We start from the raw sequence: 13,546 nt of genomic DNA, 5'->3' as shown, positions 1-13,546 counted from the left end.
AAATTGCATCAAGGAAGCCAGCTCATCCTTGGGGAAATGAGAACACAGGGCCTGACGTCAGCACCACACCAGACTCCTATGTTAGCAGAGGCTACGTCGTTACAGAAACGAGGCTGCTGTCGGCCTCATTACGGAAATGACACAGAAATCCATGGCAGATGTCCCTGTCAGCTTGTGGACTGCGAATCAATGACACCAACGCGTCAGGAGTCAAATTAGAAGGCTAGACAAGGTCATTGAACTTGAGCATTAAATGCAGTAATGGGATGTAATACAGTTTCTGGAACAAGTGTTCAATAAACGCTAGCTGCTCTTAGGGCAATGTGAAATTGATTATTACTAGTTTCCTGGGTGGATTTACTCCTTCATTTGCACGCATTTGCTGGGCCCCTACTATGTGCTCGGCAATAAAGAGAGGAAAAGGGCTATGAATGATGACCCTGCCTTTTGTAAGCTAACAACAGAATACAAATGCTAATGGTGACAAAAAGTGCAGCTAACAGGGGCGCCTGGGTGGCTCAGTCGGTTCAGCGGTCCAACTTCCTCCGCTCAGGTCATGATCTCACCGTTCGTGGGTTCAGGCCCCACGTCAGGCTCTATGCTGACAGCTCAGGGCCTGGAACCTGCTTCTGATTCTGTGTCTCCCTCCCCTCAGTTCTTCCCCTGCTCACACTCTGTCTCTCTCTCCAATAAATAAAGATTAAAAAAAAATTAAAAAAAAAACCGTGCTGCTAACATTTTCTGAGCCCTTGCTCTCTGCCCCAGGGACTGCTGCACCCTTCAAGTGCAATACGTCGTGTCCTTGTTACTATCCTTGTTTCGAAGATGAGGAAACAGAGGCTCAGAGACTTATCTGAGGTCTCAAGGGGCTCAAGTCTCTTCTGACTTTCCAAGCCAATTCCCTCTAATAGCCACAAAACACGGCTCACCATTTAACCTAGTGGGTTCTCACTTAAGGAGGATAAATACAGGCCTGACCTCCTGGTGAGTTTCTGGAAACAAAAGAAGAACACTGTTACCAGATGCTCCTGCTTCAGCTGGTGGAGGAGGTCAGCCCCGGGTCCAAATCTGGGAATACATAGCCGCAGACAGACTAGACTGGCAAGTTGAAGTGCATTTAGTGGCATCCCTGCCACCTGAGAACAGGAGGGGGACGGGGGGCAGGCGGTGGGAGGGGGGTTCTTCCCAGATTTTTGGTTAGATGGAGGGATGGACCCATCCTCATTTTACCCCCAAACTTCTTGGCATTTCTACCTATTCGAAATACAAAGTAGAAACAGAATCTACTTCTCAGAATCCCCACAGCATCTCATTTGTAACCCTCACGGCACTTGCCACTTTCTTACTAGAGACTCCCTGACATAGGAGGGGCTAATTTTTACTGAATACACTACCAGGAAAGGCTAAACATATACAAATACATAATACTAGGCACCCTTGGTGGAAAGAGGCCCCGAAGCGGTTGAGGAAACTGTAGATGATCTGCCCAAGGTCACATAAAGAACCAGCAGCATACCAAACAAGAAAAGCCAGCTGAATGCCTGCCCAGTGGTCTTTTGAGGACAGGATACCGCCTCTCCTAACCACGACAAAGGCGGGAAAACTTTGAGAGGGAAAAGGAGAAATGCAGGCAAACAGATCCCTAATGCAGCCAGAGGCTAACGGTCTTTGTGGCAGAGGGACAAAATCAGTCCTCTCCCATTCCCGAGCAACCACGGGCAAACAGATGATAACAGTGATAACAAATATAATCATGGTAATAACGGGGAGCATTTATATAGCATTTACTATGTGCCTGGCACCGTCCTAGGGACTTTATAAATACTAACTCTTACAATCGCCACAACTGTTACCACCTCCCTTTTTCAGTGAGGTTAAGGACAGCAAGGGTAAGTCGTCTGCCCAAGTTAGCGAGCATGTATTGCTAATAGGAATTAACATGTATTGAGCACTTGCCACGTGCCAGGAACGGAGCCCGGAAACGGTACGAGTCCCATTATTTCGTTGAGCAACTCAAAGCAACCCTAAGATAAATGCTATCATTATCCCCGCTTTCAGATGAAACCAGGGCGCTCGGGAGGGTAACTTCTCCCAGCCGGTTGAGCTCAGAGGCCCTGCTCTTAGTTCCATCGCCGCGTGCAGGGCCAGATGCTACAGCCCGGGCGCGAGGGGACCGCGCACTGGGCACAGGCCTGTTCGCTCCGGAGCAGGGAGCGTCACGCGGAATCCTCGGCCGGGGCGGCACCGGGCGGGGGGGGGGGGGGGGGGTTCGGATCTGAGAGCGAGGAAAGCCGTCGTCGGCGTCTCAGAGCTCGGCGCCCAGCCCGGGGACGTCCGCGCCCAATCAATCCCTCCTGCACTGCGAGCCGCTACTGCCCCCTGCTGCCCGCCCATCCAGAGCCCAGGCCCCCGCCCGCCTCTGCCCAACCGGGGAGCCCGGCCGGCGGCCCCCGCCCCCTCGCAGCACGACCACCGCACCCCTGCGGCCACGGCACTTCCCTCCGCCCTTCCTTTCCCGAAGCCCGCCACTCCCCTCCGTCCCTTTCTCCCACCCTCCTCCCCAGGACAGCCCCCCACCCCTCGGCCCAGACCCTGGGTTACTATGGCGACGCGGGGCACCAGAGAGGCGCGGGAAGGGGCGGGGTCGCGGGGCCCCGGGCGCGCGCCCGGGTTCGGGCACGCCGGCTGGACGCCCCCGGTTGCCAGGGTGATGCGGGGTCGAGCGGCTGCGGGCGCGCTCCCCGGCTCCAGGAAGCGCGCGGGAAAGGCGGCCGCGTGCGTTCTTTCTGGACCCCCGGGTGGTCTGGCACATTCGGGCTCTGAATTCCACGGCGGATCGGGCCTCGTGTTGCCTCCGTCGGTGCGGGGGAGCCTCAGTGATGCGGCCCGCGGGGGCCGTCTCCCTCTCCCCGCACCCCATCCTCCGGCTCCGGGCAGTAGACGGCGACGAAGGAGTTACACCAAGGCCCTACCTAGCCTCTTACGACCGTCGTGGGGGGGTGGTGGGGGCGCTCGCTGTGGCCTTGGACCTGCTTCCTGGGGCCCCTTGTGATGCCACCCTCTTGGCTTCGCGTGGCTGTGGGAGGGTGCGCGAGGGTGGGCTGACCGCTGTCGCTGCAAGACCAGCTGACCTTTGTGAGGCCACCTGATTTTCCTAGCATGGATGTGCCATCATGTGTTTAACCGTTCTCCCACTGGACGACACTAATTTTTTAGCCAGTCTTTTGTTCCTACACACAGCGCAGCGGTAACCTGCTTGTCTATGCCTCTGCGTACATGTTCGGTGTTCTCTGTAGAATAAACTTCCAAAAGTCACATTGCTGTCAAAAGCCAAGTGCAAGTTTAATTTTCACGGATGTGGCCAAATTGCTCTCCAAAGACATTAGCAAATTTACGTCCCCACCAAAACTGGAATGCAATCATTTCAATTAGGATTATATCAACAGTGATGAACTGTTGTGAAAGAATTTTTCCAGAGCCAATGCCATTAAGCCAATTTAATTTTTTAAAGTCTTTCTTTCTTTCTTTCTTTTTTTTTCTTTTTTAAAAGTAATCTCTACACCCCAGCTGGGGCTAGAACTCTCAACAGCCCTCCCACCCCCATCAAGAGTCACTGTGTTCTACTGACTGAGCCAGCCAGGTGCCCCACAAATTTAATTCTTTGATCCGTTTTTTTTTTTATATATACAATATAGTCAAACAGTATCTAATCCCATTTTTATTTCATGGAAATCATCTTCCTTAAATGACTGTTACATGGAAATGTCATAATAAATTATGTGACTTAAAGGTTGGGTTCAAGGGGCGCCTGGGTGGCTCAGTCGGTGAGCGTCCGATTTTGGCGCAGGTCATGATCTCATGGTTTGTGAGTTGGAGCCCCATGTCAGGCTCTGTGCTGACAGCTCAGGGCCTGGAGCCTGCTTTGGATTCTGTGTCTCTCTCTCTGCTCCTCCCCTGCTCCCGTGCTATCTCTCTCTCAAAAATAAACACAGGTTAAAAAAAAAAAAAAAGTTTGGTTCAAGAGCGAATGGCCAAGAAAGAATTCTTGAGACTGTTTTGTTGAAAAAAGGTAATTTTATTATAGCATGGGGACAGGACCGTGGGCAGAAAGCTGTACTGGGATTGTGAAGAGTGACTGATTATATACTTTTTAATTAGTGGGGGTTAGAGGTAGCATAAGTCTCTAAGAAATTTGGAAGCAAGGCTTTCAGGACCTTGAGGGCCTAGCTGCTGTGAAGATAAGGTTACTCTTAGTCTTTAATTAAACATCAACACCAAGGCAGCCATGAGTTCCTTGAGGAAGGTCACGCTCTGCGAGTTTCAGGTGTCTATCTGTGGGCTGCAAGCTGTAAGGAGATTTAATTGTGGCTACATTTCTCTTGTCTTTGTTTTCCTCATCAATAGACATTTTACTTACTCAATAATCTGTATACCGAGTTTTACTTTCATTATATCAAGGTGAAGTATCTTATGTCAACATCACTTTACTGAAACGAAACAAAACAAAACAAAACAAACTCCTGAGATCGAGAAGCTGGTCTGACATTCTGATTTGGCCATATTTCTCTCCTTTTGGACATAAACAAACCACAGAATACCATTCTCAAACAAGCTTACCCTGATAGCGTGATAAAATGAGACAGAGCAAGGCTACTTTACAATTTTGATTAAGCACGGACAAAAACATGGTCACTGTCACACGTACAAAATACCAAAGGTTCCCCTCTCTTGGCTATAGTGACTGCCACTTCTTCACCAATTAGAGTTTTCCTCCCAATCTAGAGCAAACCCTGCTTTCGTAGACTCCTTGATCACTCAACCAATGCTCCATTCCTACAGATTTCTTTCTAACCCTTTGACTGAAATGCCCCATAGCTCCCCCCGCGGCGTGCAACTTGTTCAAGGATGGGTGTGTTCCCAGGTCTTTGGCCAGAGGGCACTGCCACTAGCAAGTGCAAGTTTTCCTTGGTAAAATTTTGCAAGTCTAAAATTTCCCAATGGCAGTCCTTTATCAATGTTTGATAAAGCACACATTTTACGTGCGCTGTCTAGTCTATTTCAGTTTGACTATTTCAACCTGTTAAAAAAACAAAATGCAAGCGACTGAACTTTAAGATCGCTCTGGCTTTATTAAACGATCCAAGAATCGAGGAGCATCCCGTCTAACAAGTAGAGGAGTTTTTAAGTGGAAGGTTTTTTTGTAAGGAAGGAGGGTGGGACCAGCAGTTATTAGCAAGAGAAAAGAAAGGATCGTTTCAGGCAAGGTTACCAGCCCTTAGGGGGACAGGCGGGAGCAGGGCAGTGGGGAGGGGGTGGAGGGGGGAGGGAGGAGGTGGGGGAGGGTGGAGGAGTCTGATTAGGTGGATTACCTTGTCCTCCTTTGAAGGATGAAGAGCCCCTACAACCGATTACCTCTTTGGTGCTGACCAGAAAATTCCAGATTGATTGGTGTAAAATTCCACTACTGGAAAGGTTGAAACTGCAGTTAAGTCTTGGTTTGCTGTCCTGGGGGCAAGTGACTCCACCTTGGCCATGTGGCTTTCTTTTTAACAAATCAGATCTGAGTGTTTCATTTTTTTTCAGTTTTCAGTGTTACCCTCAAGATAGGAATCTTCTGAGTTGTTTAAAAAACAAAAGAAAACAAAACAATTTTAGCAGGTGCATCTTAACTGTTATCAGTTTTATTTTGTATTATTTATTTTTACCAGGCAGAGTTATTATGAATTGGACAGAAGATTGATAATTTGGATCTATTTCCTGAGTCGAGAACCATCAGTAAAGGCAGTGGGATGGGACCCGGCTACAAAGCGAAACAAGCCAAGATGTGCTTCAACTGGCGGGTTTAGTCTCTGCCACCATATCCGTACAGGCGCAGGGAACACAGACCCTGCTGTGAAGGAGCTCGTGTCCTTGTTTTTTGTGTTTTTTTTGTTGTTGTTGTTGTTTTGTTTTTTTTAATTTTTTTTTCAACGTTTTTATTTATTTTTGGGACAGAGAGAGACAGAGCATGAACGGGGGAGGGGCAGAGAGAGAGGGAGACACAGAATTGGAAACAGGCTCCAGGCTCTGAGCCATCAGCCCACAGCCTGACGCGGGGCTCGAACTCAGGGACCGCGAGATCGTGACCTGGCTGAAGTCGGACGCTTAACCGACTGCGCCACCCAGGCGCCCCTTGTTTTTTTAAAGTTTATTTATTTGATTTGACAAATTGACGGCGCGAGTAGGGGAGGGGAGAGAGAGGGAGACAGAGAATCCCAAGCAGGCTCCGCACTGTGAGTGCGGGCTCGAACCCACAAAACCGTGATATCGTGACCTGAGCCAAAATCGAGAGTTGGATGCTTCACAGACTGTGCCCCTCGGGCGCTCCGGGGAATTCGCATTCTAATCAGAAGAAGTAGGAACTGACTGACCTCAATTTGTCCATTGGACTCTGGAGAAAGGCCTTCCAGACAGAGGGAACAGCCAAATACAAGATGTTTATTCAGTCAGCACGTGGTCCTGGAGTGTGCCTCTGCCAGGAATTGTGCTTGGCATCGGGATATGGGGATGGATAAGTTCCACGAGGCCCCTGCCCTCACAGAGCAATGAGTCCGGTGGGAGGGATGCACGTTAAATAATCACGCGGATGATGACTGTGTGTCATAACTGTTGCAGAGAAAACCCTAGGATTCCGTGGGAGCTGGGATAATGGCAACCTCACCAATCAGGTCAAGGAAGTGGGGGTTCGCGGAAGGCTTCGTTGAGATAATGACTTTAAAAAAAAGTTTTTTTAAATGTTTATCTATATCTGAGAGGAAGAGAGAGTGCGTGAGCAGAGAAAGGGGCAAAGAGAGAAGGAGACCGAATCCAAAGCAGGTTTCAGGCTCTGAGCTGTCAACACAGAGTCGGACGCAGGACTCGAACTCATGAGCCCTGAGGTCATGACCTGAGCCGACCTCGGATGCTCAAGTGGCTGAGCCACCCAGGCGTCCCAAAATAGTGACTTTTAACGTGAGATGTGAAGGATGAGTTGGAAGGGTGTTCCTGGGAGAGGGAACCACCGATAGCCTCAAGTGAGAGCCGCTTGGCTCTTTTGAAAGCACGAAAACAGCCAGTGGGGTTGGAGTAAAGCAGACCGGGCAGGGGGTCGGGGGAGGAAGCCAGAAGACAGGTGTAGGTCCTGCAAGGCCTTGTCCAGCATATTAAGCCATTTGCATTTTAACTGAAAAGCAACCGCTGGAAAGACTGTCAAGAGGAATGGTATGATTCGATCTGACATATATGTTTTTACAGTGTCGGTGCGGAGAACGGATGGGGGGAGTTGGGGAGGATAGTAAATGCGCAAAACCAATGAGAAGGAGACCCCTACACTTGTCCGAGGGAGCAGGGATCGGTCCCCGGCAGTCCTTGGCACAGGGAAGTATTCAGCGGGGTGCTGGAAATACAGGCGATTGGTTTGGATGGGGGACTGTGTGAGGGGAGGAAACGTCTAGCGAAAAGTACGGACACACCCCTGTTTATGAAATGCGTTGTGTTTCCCTCACCCTCATGTGTTGAGGTCCTAGTGGCCGGCCCCTTAGAACGCAGCTGGATTTGGAAAGAGGTAATTAAGGTGAAACAAAGTCATCTGAGTGGGTCCTGCTCCAATGCGACCCGTGTCCTCGTGAGAGGAGGACCAGAGACAAGGCTGTGCGAGGGCGCGGCAGGAAGGCAGCTCTCTGCAAGCCAAAGAGAAAGGCCCCGGGAGAAACCTGTCTACACCGCTCTCCTGGCCATCCCCTGCTCCGGGACTTCGAGAAAACACATTTGTCGTGTGTATGCCACTCGGGGGCTGTGCTATTTGGTTATGGCGGCCCTAGCGGATCGCTATGAACCCAAATGTCCAAAATAACGGGGCCGTTGGGAAATAAATTGTGTCCGTGTGGTGAAGAAGAGTGTCACCCCAAGATTGGCCCGTGTAAATCCAAGACTGTGACTTCACGAGGAGTTTCACTTCATACCCTCTCTTCCGGCTGGAGGAATTTCATTGCGTTTCCAAGGACCCATAGTGAGCTTTAAGAGCAGCCACTGGCTGTCATTGTGACAGTGGCCTCTTGAGTGCAGGTTGTGATTAAACTGGCTACTTTGGGTGGGGCCTGGGGCAGGAGGGAGAGCTCGGGCCTGACCCCGCCCCCGGGCCACGGCAGCCGGCCAGGGGTCTGTGACAAGTGGCGGATGGGGCTCATGGACAGCAGGAGATTCAGTCTCAGCAGAAAAATGCCAAAAAGCAAGCTGGACAGAAGAAGTCAAGAAGGCAGAGGTGCCTGCCAAAGCCACCTTCATATACACCTGCACTCTTCGTAGGACACAGATGCCGGACCCCAAGACCTCCAAGCAGCATTTGGGAAGCCAACATCCTAAGACTCCACTTCCCCCGGAACCGGCTGCTGTTCAGGCATAAAGTTGTTTACAGGTGAATCCGTGGTATCGTTGACTCTTCTACTGTCTGAGACCTTAGGTCACAAACCTGCAGTTCTTTATTGTTGAGAGAGACAGAGCTCGGGCAGGGGAGGAGCAGAGAGAGAGGGAGACACAGAATCCGAAGCAGGCTCCAGGCTCTGAGCCGGCAGCACAGAGCCCGACGCGGGGCTCGAACTCACGGACCGCGAGATCGTGACCTGAGCCGAAGTCAGTTGCTCAACTGACTGAGCCACCCAGGCGCCCCATACCTGCAGCTGTTTTCCTAACAGACTGTAGATCAGCAAAAATAATGGGGTCACAGAACCACTCATTTCTACACTGTCCGCTTTTGGGCTTCCGACAGAGGCAATTCTGTGTAAAGGTACAGCTGACTCTGATTTGGACGTCTGAAAATCAGTCCATCCTTATTATGAAATTTTTTTTTTTTACAATTGTAATTACGTTGCCGTTCGTACTATGTAAAATAACTCATTTAATAAAGTAGTGCTTTGTTTTACAGCAACGGCAACATAAATGAATGAATGAATGAATTTGCTACTTTCTAGAAGTAACAGTTCCAAGCTTCATTTGCATTGTTTCTTTTGCCTTTCTTTGTCTCTATTATTGCTTCTTTTTTTCAATTTATAAACTCTTGCAGTAATTGGGTACCATCAGTTTACATAGTCCTTTTCTTTCCCGTTTATGAAAATTCACCCCAGAGCATGAACAGGGGAGGGTCAGCGAGAGGGAGACACAGAATCTGAAACAGGCTCCAGGCTCTGAGCTGTCAGCACAGAGCCCGGCGCGGGGCCTGAACTCATGAACTGCAAGATCATGACCTGAGCCCAAGTCAGATGCTCAACCAACTGAGCCACCCAGACACCCCTATGTGGCCACCTTTAAAATACCTTAGAGGTATCTGGGTGGCTCAGTCCATTAAGTGTCTGACCTTGTCTCAGGTCATGATTTCACCACGTGCTGTGCTGATGGCTCTGTGCTGATGGCTCAGAGCCTGGAGTCTGCTTCGGATTCTGTGTCTCCCTCTCTCTCTGCCCCTCCCCTGCTCATGCTCTGTCTCTCTCTGTCTCTCAAAAAAAAAAATAAAATAAACATTGAAAAAAAAAACCTTACAAATTCTACTATTTAAGGATCTAAGTTCTGTCAAATTGATGGGCTTTTGGGGTGATGGTGGGGTTCAGAGCTGATGGCCAAGAAAGAATTCTTGAAGACATCTTTGGTGCAAAAAGGTGATTTTATTAAAGCACGGGGACAGGACCCATGGGCAGGAATAGCCTCACTGGGGTTGTGAAGAGTGACTGGTTATACACCATGGGGCAGGGGGAGGCAACGTCAAGAGGAAGTTTCTGAAAGGGATTTTCCATCTGCTGAAGACTCACAGATTACCGGAGGCCTAGTTAAGATTGTTTTTCCCCCAACAAAGCATTACCATTAAGACTGTAGGGAGGTCCTGGAGACAGTTTAACTCTGCCAGCCTCAAGTATTTGTCAATGGGCTGCAGGTTCCAAGGAAATTTAATTTTTCCTGCCATTTCCTTCTTGCCTTTGTTCCCCCCATCACCATGGAGGGGTGATGTTGGGGCTCCAGGAAACTGAGTCTGCAGGTTTCTGGAGATTAGGCTATTGATAGGATTGCCTTTTTCTTGTAATTTACTAAGATAGTTGTCAACTCATGGAGACCCCTGTCCTGCATGACTGTGATCTCTATCAGTTAACCATTTGTTTTCTTTCCTTTCCTCTGTCCCTGGGCAGACAGGGGTGCCTGAGGAATGTCACACACATCCTGCCTGGGGTCGGGGCTAGCCCGAGCCTTGCCTTCAGCTTGCCTTAATGCTCCCTCATCAGAATGAGCCTTGTTGCTGATTTCCTGTAGCAGGGAAACCGCAACACATAATACGTGAAGACCAAGAAAGGACTTACTGTCCCTGACACATAACCGAGGGTTACGAGGGCCTGTCCCGTCAAACCACATATAAATACTAGTAAAGCTTACTAGTCTTATTGTGTCTTGTGTCTTATTGTGTGTGTGTGCGTGTGCGTCTTTATTTATTTATTTGTTTGTTTGTTTCAGGAACATTTTCTTTTTCTTTTTTTTTTTTAACTTTTCTTTTTTCTTTTTTTAAATTTACATCCAAATTAGTTAGCATCAAGTGCCACAATGATTTCAGGAGTAGATTCCTTAGTGCCCCTTCCCCATGCAGCCCATCCTCCCTCCCACACCCCCTCCCGTAACCCTCAGTTTCTTCTCTTTATGAGTCTCTTCTGTTTTGTCCCCCCTTGGGTTTTATATTGTTTTTGTTTCCCGTCCCTTATGATCATCTGTTTTGTCTCTTAAAATCCTCATATGAGTGAAGTCATATGATTTTTGTCTGTCTCTGACTGACTCGTTTCACTTAGCATAATACCCTCCAGTTCCATCCACGTAGTTGCAAATAGCAAGATTTCACTCTTTTTGATTGCTGAGTAATACTCCACTGTGTGTGTGTGTGTGTGTGTGTGTGTGTGTGTGTGTGTATATACATACCACATCTGATTTATCCATTCTTCCATCGATGGACATTTGGGCTCTTTCCATACTTTAGCTGTTGTTGATCGTGCTGCTATAAACATGGGGGTGCAGGGGTGCGTGGGTGGCTCAGTCGGTTGAGCGGCCGACTTCGGCTCAGGTCATGATCTCGCAGTACGTGAGTTCGAGCCCTGCGTCGGGCTCTGTGCTGACAGCTCGGAGCCTGGAGCCTGTTTCAGATTCCGTGTCTCCCTCTCTCTAACCCTCTCCCGTTCATGCTCTGTCTCTCTCTGTCTCAAAAATAAATAAACGTTAAAAAAAAAAATTTAAACATGGGGGTGCATGTGTCCCTTCGAAACACCTGTATCCCGTGGATAAACGCCTAATCGTGCAATTGGTGGGTTGTAGGGTCGTTCTATTTTTAGTTTTTTGAGGAACCTTCATACTGTTTTCCAGAGTGGCTGCACCAGCTTGCATTCCTAGTGTGTGTCTTGTTTTTAAAACAAGTGTATCCATAAATATGGGGCGCCTGGGTGGCTCAGTCAGTTAAGCATCAGACTTCAGCTCAGGTCATGATCTCGTGGTTTGTGGGTTCGAGCCCTGCGTCGGGCTCTGTGCTGACAGCTCAGAGCCTGGAGCCAGCTTTGGATTCCGTGTCTCCCTCTCTGCTCCTCCCCTGCTTGCACTCTGTCTCTCTCTCTCAAAAATAAGCATTGAAAGCATTTGTTTAATAAAATAAAACAAGCATATTCGGGAACATAAATCCTAATATTCTCTGCTCCCACCCTGGGGGGATAATCTTATACACCCCGTGTACCCTACTTGAGACAATACCAGTCACTATACAGATAGAGCGTTCTGCAAATGCAGTGAGTGATGCTTCGTTAGAACAGTGTGTTTATGCAATTAGAATACAATCTTGTATATGAAACACCCACTATGTATGATTCAGAGCACACAGCTGTTCAGAGAAAGGAGTCACCGACACTATCAGGTGTTTTCTTATTGGAGAAAGGAGATGATGGACTTTGATGATCTCTGAGAAGTTTTCCCACTGGTTTTCTGCAAGTCCCGGGTCTCTCCAAGTCATTGATTCCAGCATTTGAAATGGCTGTGCTGGGCTCAAGTGGTGTCCTTAAAGGAAATTGTGCCCAGAGGGACTGTTCAGTAGGGTGCTGTGTGGCAATCTTCGAAGTAAAGTTATTTAAAGTCATTTAGTGTGATTCGGTGTGGCTTTTGCCACGTTGAAAAGGGTTTGGTTTCTGAAACCTGGATTTAATAAAAGAATTTAATAACCACCACTTCCTAACACATTGAAACGTTGGTTTACTGCTGGGGGTGGCTGGGTTATCTGTACAGCTGCCCATAGCGCTACTCTGAGAGCAGCACTAAAATGTCAGCGGGACACGTGGGAAATAGGGGCCGGTGACTTGAGAACCTCACACAAGAGTCCTTCAGGGTTGGCCGGCTGTTAAGCGGTCTTGCTCCCACTGATGAAGGTCGCCTGGGTTGGGGGAGAGGGAGGGGGTAAAGGGGCTTAGATCAAACTGAGAAGGGGGCTTTCAAGTTAGGATAACCCGAAAGTGAAGAAGGGGCCAGCCATGCGGGGAACCCACAGAAGAGTGTTAAACGCAGAGGGACAGTGAATGAAAACGCCCCAGTCCCAAGTGTTCCAGAAAGAGAGGCCACCGTGGCTGGAGCACAGAGCCTGGGAGGGAGGCGTCTGGCTGCGGGGGATGAAGAGAAGTGGACAGACCCAGAATGATACTTCTAGTTAGAACAAGCAGGGTTTGCTGGACCGAAGATGGGAGAGAAATATGACTCCTGAGATCGCCGTTCATGCATCTGGGTGAACGGCGGATGGTTGGCCGTTTACTGAGATAGGCGGTGCACCCGGGAAGGCAAGGTTGTGAGTAGGTCAAGAGCTCTGTTTGGAACGTACGTGTGAGCTGTCTGTTAGACATCCAGGTGACAAGTGTCAAGCAAGCCGCCGAATGTCCAAGTCCTCGGTGGAAAACTCCAGGAACAACCGGTTAAATAAACCGTTCTTTTTAATTAATTAACTTATTATCCGTTCCACCCACGTAATGAAATACTATGCAGGCATGCCAAGAGCACGGTGATGAGAAGGCCCTACTGGAACGGATACAAATGAGCTGCATCCAGGAGACAGAAAAGCCGTGTGTGACTATTTGCAAAAGCACAAGGGGGCAGGGAGAGTAGGTGAGCATTTGACTGTGTGATATCTCTTGTCAACAAGCACAAGGCACCGGCACCCAGATGACGTCCAGGCAGAGGATCAGGGCAGGTTGGGGATGGTGAGGAGGGAGACGGCTTACCTTTGGTACTTCTGAATCTTGAATCGCATGACCATACTACCTGTCCCACGATAAGTCAGTTGAACTACAATGTTTATGTGAATTAATTAATGGACTCTCTGATCTGACTTTCCATCTCACTTAACAGAAAATCTAGTCTCCTCACCCTGCCGAACAAAGCCTCCCAGTGGGACCCTGCCCCATGTCTGCGCTAGCTTTCCAGCACTTTCTCACCAAGGTCCAGCCCCTCTGACCTCCTCTTGAACCTCAACAGACCAAGCACAGTC

General features: G+C 49.1%; 1 pseudogene; it reads left to right on the top strand.

The window, feature by feature from the left end:
- Nucleotides 1-2,879: 2,879 nt before the first annotated feature.
- Nucleotides 2,880-8,419, top strand: LOC106985989 (zinc finger protein 706-like; annotated as a pseudogene).
- The last annotated feature ends 5,127 nt before the right edge of the window (nucleotides 8,420-13,546 follow it).

The sequence above is a fragment of the Acinonyx jubatus genome, chromosome A3 (genome assembly GCF_027475565.1).
Source record: "Acinonyx jubatus isolate Ajub_Pintada_27869175 chromosome A3, VMU_Ajub_asm_v1.0, whole genome shotgun sequence".
NCBI classification, from domain to species: domain Eukaryota; kingdom Metazoa; phylum Chordata; class Mammalia; order Carnivora; family Felidae; genus Acinonyx; species Acinonyx jubatus.
Note: the sequence above shows the minus strand (reverse complement) of the source record. Positions and strands in the feature narration are given on the sequence as shown.